At 38.8% G+C, this 11,238-nt stretch overlaps 1 long non-coding RNA gene across 1 annotated transcript in view; it reads left to right on the forward strand.

Moving 5' to 3' along the window:
- The window catches only part of LOC135984141 (uncharacterized), a 35,593-nt gene extending 26,659 nt beyond the window's left edge, over positions 1-8,934 (forward strand). Inside the window, exon 5 of the long non-coding RNA XR_010602048.1 lies at positions 8,378-8,934. This is a non-coding gene — a long non-coding RNA (uncharacterized LOC135984141). The remainder of the gene's footprint in view (positions 1-8,377) is intronic.
- Positions 8,935-11,238: the final 2,304 nt, after the last annotated feature.

The following is an 11,238-nucleotide window of genomic DNA, read 5'->3' on the forward strand; positions in this document are numbered from 1 at the left end:
ATCAGACCAGGAGTATGGGATTTTAACCCACAAAATTTTGGCTGGGAAGAAAAATGTGAATACATGAGGCATCTGTATATGCATTTCCGTTGTATTAGCTTTCTTTCTCAGAACTCTAGTTAGCTCATCAGATTGTTCAATTATTGCTGTCCATTTCATAATTCAGCAATACGATACAATAGGCAATGCATTTCTAGGTGATTATAGCATGCCTCAGGTGAAGTTATAAGGCAGAAGTCTGAGAGAAAAGTGACTATAACCATTCAAAAATGCAGTAATGATGTTAAAATATACTGCCTGGAATGTCTTAGTGCAATCATTATGAAAATAATGAAAACAGGCTTGCACATTTACTTGGGATTATTGGATTTAGTATGATATGCCTGGCAGCCAATTATAAAGATCCTATTGCATCCCCATGGAGTTTTAAAACAATTTCATATTTAGTAACCATTCTTCTTGTTTATACTTTATTTTAGATAGTGCTGGTCTGATAAGCCTCTTTCCTGAAGCACAGTCTTTCCCATTAGGGACGTTTCTTGCTCTTCCAGATGAATTCACATTTGGTTAACACTTAATTTGTGCAGCTACTGGCTATACCTTAGACATAAGAATTCAAGGTCCTAGAAAGCTTTATAGTTAGATGCCTAATAGTTCTTGATACTTCTGGCCTGCAGGTAGCTTTTGCATTCTTTCTATTTTGCACAGTTTTGGTGTATATTGCTGTGAAGAAGACTTCTCCAGGACTAGAGAAGAAAGAAGGGAAAAATCATCTGTACTCACAAACAGTTCTGTGACAGAACATCTAGACACCTTTAGTCTACAATTCATAGCTCATGAAAGAAGGAAAAATAAATAAAAATGCTGCTCGGGGGAATTTAACAAGAGGCCTGACCTAAATGGGGTGCACAACCAGCCATAGTGGTTTGTAAAAGTTTATATCAGAGCTAGGTCATTAAGCCCGTGAAAGACACCCGTTAATCATTATTAAGGGTTTTCTCTTCCTCACTAGACTATTTCCTTATTATATCTCTTTGTCTTCAGAAAACTGTTTGGGGAAACTCGGGAGGAGATATAATAAGCATGTCTAGGGAGGACCAAAGAACAGTTAGTATCTGGATGGCCTGATGTTGACAGGTTGATCAGAGAAGATTGCTTTCAAAAGTTGCAAGCTATTCCCTCTTCTTTATTCTATAACTCAAGTGAAAAAGCCTTCTTTTATTTCACTTATGAGAAATGTGAATCCAGATATGTTAAGCAAAGTCTATCTTTAGTTTTCATTCCATTTTCTCCATGTTTTTAATAAATCTTGATTTTGTTAAGGACATGTTTATACAAGTTTGTAGATTTATAACCCAGCTTGTCATGCACTGAGTTCTAGCACACCATACAGAAACTCTGTGTGGACCCTGCTGCTGCTCACTAGAAGTTTCAAATGCCAGTAAGTCAAGAACACTTAGGGACCTTCTAGTATGTAGCAGGGTTGACATGGACGGTTATTGTGCTCTAGATTTAGATCCCAGCTTGCTCCACAATGACTGCTTATACAGACAATCCTACTTCATGGTGTGTGAAGGGGCGTGCAGAATTCTAATCCCTTGAATGAGGAATGTGCAAGAACCTGACCTCCCTACAGCCCTGTGCCATGTGATGAATGATAGGGAGTAAACAGGGTCATGGCTCTGCTCCATTATGCCCTAGCCAGGAGAACTGACTAGCTGTGCAGCAAGTATAAAGTTGAAGCTCACAAAGGGTACATCTACATCTCAGCTGGGACTGTGCTTCTCAGCTCAGGTAAACAGAAATGCATGCAGTCTTCTCAAGTTAGAGTAGTGTATCTGGGGTTAGCACAGCTGGCAGCTCAGGCTAGCTGCCTCTAAATATACCCAATGGTACAAGGAGGGTTTCTACTCAAGCAGCTAACCTGAGCTGCCTCCCGTGCTACCCTGCTAGTTTTAGAGTGCTAGCTTAAGCAGAGCTAGCACGTGTTTGTCTACCTGAGTTGGAATGTAAACATACCCCAAACCAGGGATCGGCAACCTTTGGCCCGCGGACCACCAGGGTCAGTACCTTGGCGGGCCGGGCCGGTTTGTTTACCTGCAGCATCCACAGGTTCGGCCAATCGCAGCTCCCACTAGCCGCAGTTTGACATCCCAGGCCAATGGGGGCTGCGGGAAGCGGTGCGGGCCGAGGGATATGCTGGCTGCCACTTCCTGCAGCCCCCTTTGGCCTGGAGCGGCGAACCACGGCCAGTGGGAGCCGTGATCATCTGAACCTGCGGATGCGGCAGGTAAACAAACTGGCCTGGCCTGCCCGGGGGCTTACCCTGGCAGGCTGTGTACCAGAGGTTGCTGATCCCTGCCCCAAACCATTCTGGGGTGCTGCAGAACTCAGTGCCATTATCATAGAATCATAGAACTGGAAGGGACCTCAAGAGGTCATCTTGTCCAGTCCGTTGCACTCACAGCAGGACTAAGTATTATCTAGACCATTCCTGACAGGTGTTTGTCTAACCTGTTCTTAAAAATCTCCAATTATGGAGATTCCACAACCTTCCTAGGCAATTTATTCCAGTGCTTAACCACTCAGACAGTTAGGAAGTTTTTCCTAATGTCAACCTAAACCTCCCTTGCTGCAATTTAAGCCCATTGTTTCTTGTCCTATCCTCAGAGGTTAAGAAAAACAAATTTTCTCACTCCTCCTTGCAACAACCTTTTACGTATTTGAAGACTGTTATCATGTCTCCCCTCACTCTTCTCTTTTCCAGATCAAACAAACCCAATTTTTTTCAATCTTCCCTCATAGGTCAAGTTATCTAGACTTTTAATCATTTTTGTTGCTCTCCTCTGGACTGTCTCCAATTTTTCTACATCCTTCCTGAAATGTGGCACCCAGAACTGGACACAATACTCCAGTTGAGGCCTAATCAGTGCAGAGTAGAGCGGAAGAATTACTTCTCATGTCTTGCTTACAACACTCTTGTTAATGCATCCCAGAATGATGGTGTGTGTTTTTTTTTGCAACAGCATTACACTGTTGACTTATATTTAGCTTGTGGTCCACTATGACCCCCAGCTCTCTTTCCGTAGAACTCCTTCCTAGGCAATCATTTCCCATTTTGTAAGTGTGCAATTGATGGTTCCTCCTAAATGGAGTACTTTACATTTGTCCTTATTGAATTTCATCTTATTTACTTCAGACCATTTCTCCAATTTGTCAATATCATTTTGAATTTTAATCCTATCCTCCAAAGCACTTGCAACCCCTCCCAACTTGATATCATCCACAAACTATGTATAGTTTATGTATCGTTTGTGCCTATGTGGCACATTCCAGCCATGATAAGGTATTTTATAACAGGTTATTTAATGTGATCATCAAGTCTAGTCTCCTGGATAACAAGGGCCATAGACCTTCCCCAAAATAATTTGTAGCACATATATTTTAGAAAAATCAAAAAGTCTTGATTTTAAAATTGACAGTGATGGAGCATCTACCACAATCCTTGGCAAACTGGTCCAATGGTTAATTATCTTCACTGTCAAAAATGTATGCTTTATTTCCAGTCTCAATTTTGCTAGCTTCAACTTTCAGCCTTGAAATCAAGTTATATCTTTCTCTGCTAGATTGAAGAGCCCATTATTAAATACTTTTCCCCATGTAGGAAGTCAGACTGTAAGAGCTGAACCTTCTCTTTGTTAAGCTAAATAGATTGAACACTTCAAGTCTATCACCAGAAGACATGTTTTCTAATTTTTTGATCATTCTTGTGGCTCTTCATTTAATCTTGTCTAATTTATCAACATCTTTCTTGAACTGTGGGCACCAGAACTGGAAACAGTATTCCAGCAGGAATATTTAATTTTATTTTGTGCAGAAGGCAATGTAATTGAAGACTAAGGTGTATATTGTCACCTACAGATCAGTTACCCGAAGAGAGCAAAATTTTCCATTCACTGCAATTAAAAGGTCTTATTTAAAGCACAAAAGACAGCCTGGTAGGAACATGTCATGCCGAAGTATCTCTCACAGGCAACAGTAGGCCTTCCATATATCCCTAATGCTCTATGGAAGGTAATCTTTTCATATTCTGTACCTTCAAGTTATAGAACAGGTCTAAAGAGCTTTATTGTAGTATTCATAAGAATATAAGAATGGCCCAACTGAGTCAGACCAAGGGTCCACCTAGCTCAACATCCTGTCTTCTGATAGTGAACAGTGCCTGATGCCCCAGAAGTAATCATCAAGTGATCCATCCCCTGTCGCTCATTCCCAGGTTCGGGCAAACAGAGGCCAGAGACCCCCAACCTGCCTAATAGACATTGATGGACTTATCCTCCAGGAATTTATCTAGTTCTTTTTTTGAACCCTGTTATGGTCTTGGCCTTCACAACATCCTCTGGCAAGGAGTTCCACATGTTGACTGTGCGTTGTGTGAAGAAATACTTCCTTTTATTTGTTTTAAACCTGTTGCCTATTAATTTCATTTGGTGACCCCCTAGTTCTTGTGTTATGTGAAGGAGTAAACAACACTTCCTTTTCTACTTTCTTTACACCAGTCATGATTTTATAGACCTCAATCATATTTCCCTTTAACCATCTCTTTTCCAAACTGAAAAGTCCCAGTCATATTAATCTCTCCTCATATGGAAGCTGTTCCATACCCCTAGTAATTTTTGTTGCCTTTTCTGAACCTTTTCCAATTCCAATATATCTTTTTTTGAGCTGGGGCAACCACATCTGCACACAATATTCAATATGTGTGCGTACCATGGATTTATATAGATGCAACATGATATTTTCTGTCCTATTATCTATACCTTTCTTAGTTATTCCCAGCATTCTGTTCGCTTTTTTGACTGCCACTGCACATTGAGTGGATGTTTTCAGAGAACTATCCACAATAACTCCAAGATCTCTTTCTTGAGTAGTAACAGCTAATTTAGATCCCATCATTTTATATGTATAGTTGGGATTATGCTTTCCAGTTTGCATTAGTTTGCATTTATCAACATTGAACTTCATCTGCCATTTTGTTGCCCAGTCATCCACTTTGAGAGATCCTTTTGTAGCTCTTCGCAGTCTGCCTGGGTTTTAACTATCTTTAGTAATTTTGTATCATCTGCAAAATTTTGCCACCTCACTGTTTACCCCTTTTCCCAAATCATTTATCAGCATGTTGAATGGGATTGGTCCCAGAACAGACCCCTGGGGTACACCACTATTTACCTCTCTCCATTCTGAAAACTGACCATTTATACCTACCCTTTGTTTCCTATCTTTCAACCAGTTACCAATCCATGAGTGCACCTTCCCTCTTATTCCGTGGCAGCTTACTTCGCATAAGAGCCTTTGGTGTGGGACCTTGTCAAAGGCTTTCTGAAAATCTAGGTACACTACCTCCACTGGATCCCCTTGGTCCACATGTTGTTGACCCCCCTCAAAGAATTCTAGTAGATTGATAAGGCATGATTCGTGTAAGTATATATGAAGTTGCATTCTTTCTGATTTTTACTTTTCTCATCTGTACATTGACAAAAGATTCTGCTATTTAAACTGAGGTGAGTTGGGTTATTTAAGTATCCAATCTGGTTGTTGATGAGGACACTTTTGAAAGGACCATTACTGATGTCCTATTTAGTTAAGGAGAGAAAGGTAAAGATGATTAATTGTGTCTTGGCTGAGAAGTAGAGCTGGTCAATTTTTTTTTTCCAGCATGGTATTTTTTTTTTCCTATGGGATATAATTCAGAATTTTTTGCAAAATAGTTACTATTTTCACTGAAAATTTTGGAGTTTTAGCCCAACAAAATGAACATCAAAAACTTTTCAGGAACCAAAAATGGAATTTTGACTATCCCCCCTCCCTCCAAAAAATGTGGGAGCGAGCCAGGGAGGGAAGTAGGATGAAATAATTTACTGCCCAGATCTAGTCAAAAACATATGGAAGCTTGAAAATATGTATTCAGCCAATAAATAGCACATACATGCTCACAACCTCCAAAACAGTCACAGAAGTGCGCACAGGCATAAAGAGGATTGGGAAACCTAAATGATAAAAAAGCCATAACAATGCTGTTCAGTATTAAATCATATTGTCTTTTCCTTCACTATTCATGTAGAACATTCCAGAAACATTTTATTTCCAAAGAGGGCACATCACAAGTGGAACTTTGTTGGCAATCAAAAAGTAGGCAACCTAAATATTCACGATTTCACTCAAATCTGCTTTGTTACTACTAGTACCAAGGAAAATAATTTCCAAATGTTACAATGTGTGCAAATTTGTGAATTGGACTCTAAAAGGAAAAGGATAAGTATCATTGTCAGAGATTATTTTAGTTCTAGAGAGTGCTTGAGTCCTGTCCCCTGCTGAGCTGGTGGTATTTCTAAGACTTAGATAAGGGTGTTATTTTAATAAGAGATGTTTTATAATAAATTTATAGTAGTAAGAGCTGAAAGCTGCTGAAGCTTTTAGCAATTGCAGATGACCAATATTGCTGCAGGTGCATCTAGGGCCAGATCCATAAGAAAATATCTTCAGACCTTGGACAGGCAAGAGAGTAGGCAAATATATCCTAGGAGAAGGAAGCTGCCACTGCCCAACCAATGGGAAACAGGGTGGAAAAGATGTGATCCCATGTAAACACACAACTCAGGAGTGGAAAAGTATAAGTAATTTTCATGTAACGATTTCTCTGCACCTAGTCCTTTCTCTTCTGCCACAAGAGCTGAACAGCCCCTGAGAGTTGCTCATTGAAGTTTCTACAGATCTATTGTTGGACTTGAGAGGAGCTCAATAACATACATCCCCCCACTTATTGTTACTCCCAAGAACTTGTCTGTCATGACACAGGCTATGACTCAAATTTTGAGCAGACCCAAAGAAGGAAACTAAAACCCTTGAAAAGGGATTGTAAGTAATAGATTCCATTAAAATAATAACTGAGACATAACTGGTCAAGCTCAAGTTTGGTTTATTAGTCAAACAATAGACATCATAGCTTGGAATAAGTCAGTCAACAGCAAATGTAAACATTTACCCTTCTATTACCCTTCAATTTTCCAGCTACAAAGAATCAAAACAGTTTTGACCTATTTTAACATGGATCCAAAACAAATTTTCAACTAATCAATATTAAATATTGTATTCCCTTGTCTTCCTTTTAGTTGTTTTATAATATTCCCCCCCCCCACTTATTTCTTTCTGGTGGTTTCCATTACAACTTTATAATCTGTTATTCTTATCATCAAAATCAATCACAAGCACAAAAACACTTTGTCACTTGCGTTTTATAAGGAACAGAACCTTGGTGTACTCAAAGTCATGTTTACTTTTAGATCCCTTGACATAACATTTGAAGGATTCTGGGGGCTCTTAAGCCACGTGGTAACAGGATCCACCTCCACAGCAGCTGGGCCTCTAAAGCTTTGAGGTGTTTTTTGAGGTCAGCAGCTATAGAATCAAATGTTGGCATCAAAGGGCCTTTAGTTTTGCAACATCAGCTCCACACTGATAGGAATGAGATATTCAATAATAGGATATTTATTTATATAAACAGGAAGGGGAAGCCCTAAACAAAGGGCCAAATTAAAAAAAAAAAGTACACTGAGTATAAATTGATGTAACTTTCCTTTTCTTCTGTCCCACTCACTGTTTAATTATGCTTTCCTTGCGTTACCAGCCTAGAGTTCTGCCCTATTACACATAATTTGGCATCACACACACAGTGGAGGTGAGAGAAGGTGCATTTAAGTAACTGCAAGAAAAAGAATCAGTTGTGTAACATACCTTTCTCCCCCACTATCTCAGTGTATAAATTACACTTAACTCCTTAGATGCAAAATGCAGCTTATTAGACATCAACTCTGAATTTTGTCCAAGGAGCTAAAGGGAGGCAAAGCTGGTATAATTTACATACCAGAAAAGATATGTTTAGCAGGAAAAGCAACCGAAAAGAAGGTATCAGAATCTATAAATTTAGCAGGCCACTCCCTACATTAACTTTCACCTTTTTATACTTTATGCTTCTTGGGGTCTGAATTCTGATCTGGCTTATATTGGTATAAACCAGGAGTAATCCCACTGATGTCAATGGATTTACATGGGTGTAAATCTTCTCTTTTTGGCTCCTTAGTGTGAGTTACACCAACTTAATCTACCCTAGACTTCTTAACATGTATAATTTATACTCAGGAAATCCTTTACTATGGAGTGGGTGGAGAGGGGGAGAATGAGAGGTTGCCCCCCAACTTTTCATAGGTCTATATGCTCCATTATGGCATCCACTTTTTATTCCCCTCCCATGCCCCAGAGTTTTCAGGATATAATCATATTTGATGTTCTATATGCTAACACAATTTTGTCTCCTCCCCAGGAATTTTTCTGAAAGGACACTCCCGCCTACACTACCTTACACTTAAACCCTGAAGTTGTCCAGAAGTCTCAAAATAAAAATTGCAAGTGTTATACAATGAAGCTATATGACAGCAGGACTTATGAAGCTGGAAAGAACAATCAGTGTTACTATATCAGCATAGCAGAGATTCCGAAGAGGAGAAGGTGGGAAGATACATTATCTGCAGCTATCTGAAATTTCCTCTCCAGTACTTTTATTATGTTACAAACTTTATTATTACTAAACTTATAAGCAAAACAAGTTTCAGATAACAGACAAAAGCTTGATTCTCTGGGGACAAAGGCTGATGACTACACAGGATCCGCTCTCTGCTCAAGCAAAGAATTAGATTAGTTATAGAATGTTAGCTCTTTCTGCTGCAGAGAATGGTAAACAAATATTCTTCTCAGCTTCACTTTTGTTATATGCATAAGAAGCACAATAATTATATCTGCTGTGTCAGAGAAACAATGACATGCTCAGCTGTTTGGCTTTCTTTTTTTAATATGTGGTTTGCTTGGAAAAAAATAAATATGCTCAACCAGAGTCACAGGAAATGTTGATGTTGACATAAATTAGTGATTTCAAATAAATGCAGGTTAGGCCAAAAGCTAAACAGTGAAACTGTTAACTTGTAGGGAGAAAAAATATTTGGACTATATACCCCAAACCTGAACTTGTGAATCAAATTAGTATTTTTAATAATTGAAATAATTTTGTCTTGGTGCAAACGTGTTTTGCATGAGGGCATTATATTTGACCTTTCACAAATGTCAGCAATAATATTTAATATGAATATGCTTCACAGCCACTTTAAACCCTCATAAAATGTTTAATATTAAAAAGTAATCTTGATATTTGTACTCAAAATGTCACTGCATATTGCATGAACAGCGATCATGCTGACTTGACTCTCATCTGAAGTTGTGCATCCAAATTCTGATACAATCAGGTGGAGAAATTGAGATGGAAGAAAAGAGAATTTCCTTTTTTGTGAGTTCTCTGAGAAGTTAAATAAAATACTGTGTTTCTCTATAGGCAGCTAGGCTGAGGGAATTCAGCATGTACGCTCACGCAAGAATATTTGAAATCAGAAAAATAGTCTCCTATTTATGAATAACTGTCTTGATCCAGCAAGGTTATGAGAACTCTTGGAAGTGTGGAAACCTAATGTAAACCAAGACAATGTCTTCTTCTAGAGTACGTAGACAGCCTGAGAATAGCTCCCATTTGTTTCATTAACTTGGAACATGAGTTATAACAATGTAAATGTAAATATTGTTAACTATTTCAATGCTGATCAAAATAGAAAAGCAAGAAGGAGGAAGAGTTATACTGTAAACATCTGCACTAAATACTTTGAGTGACTTTAGATGCTGGTACATGAGTGGATGAATCACCATCTTCCCCCATTGCCCACCCCCCATGTGTGTGAAACACTGATTTACGCTTTCTTAGATATCTGGTAGACTCCCTAAATGACTGTAAGGGAATCTAACTTACTCCAAATCATGACATTGACTCAGAACACCTGTATTATCTCTCATGTCCAAACTGCAGAAAGTAGTAATAGCAGATTAGCAGAATACTAAAACCTAGATTTAACTCTAGCAGCAGTGGACTAAAAATCCTAGTGAGCAGAGAATGAAAGACAACAAAAGGAAGAGCTCTGGGTTAAACTATTTCTATTATAGAAACTAGTGTAGTCTAAAAAGTGAAGTCATAGCCTAAAAATAAAGTATTGATGGACGAGCTGGATGTTTTTATATCAAGGCCTGCGTATTTTTAGATCTGACTGCTGACCAGTTCAATAAGCCTTGTTTGGAACATCTGTGTGGGACCTTGCACCCTAATGCATCAGTGGCACATTTATTTCCAGGAAGTTTCTTGGTCTGCCTCCCTCACTGCTCCTCCTAAGAGAATTTAGTATCTGGAGGGGGCTGTCCTATATATCCACACCCTTTCTTAATTAGGTAAGAACCTTTTGGCCATATCTTCCTCTGATCTATGACTCCTTCTCATGGGGCCTATTTTTTTTTTTTTGCTAGATTCTTGCACTGCTGTTTAAAAAGGTTGTGCTCTTTGCTGAATGATGGGATCTATGGAACATAGATAAAAATCCACTGTATTGAGGGAAAAAAGTTTTAAACAGTTTATGGAAGGGTGCAGAAATGTGGAAAAGTAAAGGGCTAGTCATAATGACCAATTTAGGAAGGAAATAGTGGAGACAAAGGATTTATGCTTGAATAAACAGCATAGTAGGAATATACTACTTATCACTTGACCAGAATCATAACAATGACTGTGCAATGCTCAGGGAGATTAGAGAGGCTACAAAAACAGAAAAATAATGGGTGGTTTCAACTATCCTCATATTGACTGGGTACAGGTCACCTTAACGTATGATACAGAGATAGTGTCTAGATCCCATTAATGACTGTTTCTTGGAGCAGCTATTCCTGGAACCCACAAGGGGAGAGGCAATGCTTTATTTAAATCTGGTGGAGCACAGGATCTGGTCCAAGAGTTAACAATAGATGACCTACTTGGTAACAGTGACCATAATGTAAGTGCATTTAACATGCTTGTACGGGAGAATACACACATACACACACACACACACTGTAACATTTAACTTTAAAAAAGGGAACTACAGAAAAATGAGGACGCTTGTTAGATGGACATTAATAACAGCTGTTACAAGTGTTAAATACCTGCAAATAGCATGGGGATTATTTAAGAATACAATATAAGAGACTTAGATTAAATGTACACTCAAATCAGAAAAGGCAATAATAGGACCAAAAGAATGCCACCATGGCTCTATAGGGGAGTAATAA

The sequence above is a fragment of the Chrysemys picta genome, chromosome 5, assembly GCF_011386835.1.
Source record: "Chrysemys picta bellii isolate R12L10 chromosome 5, ASM1138683v2, whole genome shotgun sequence".
NCBI classification, from domain to species: Eukaryota; Metazoa; Chordata; order Testudines; family Emydidae; genus Chrysemys; species Chrysemys picta.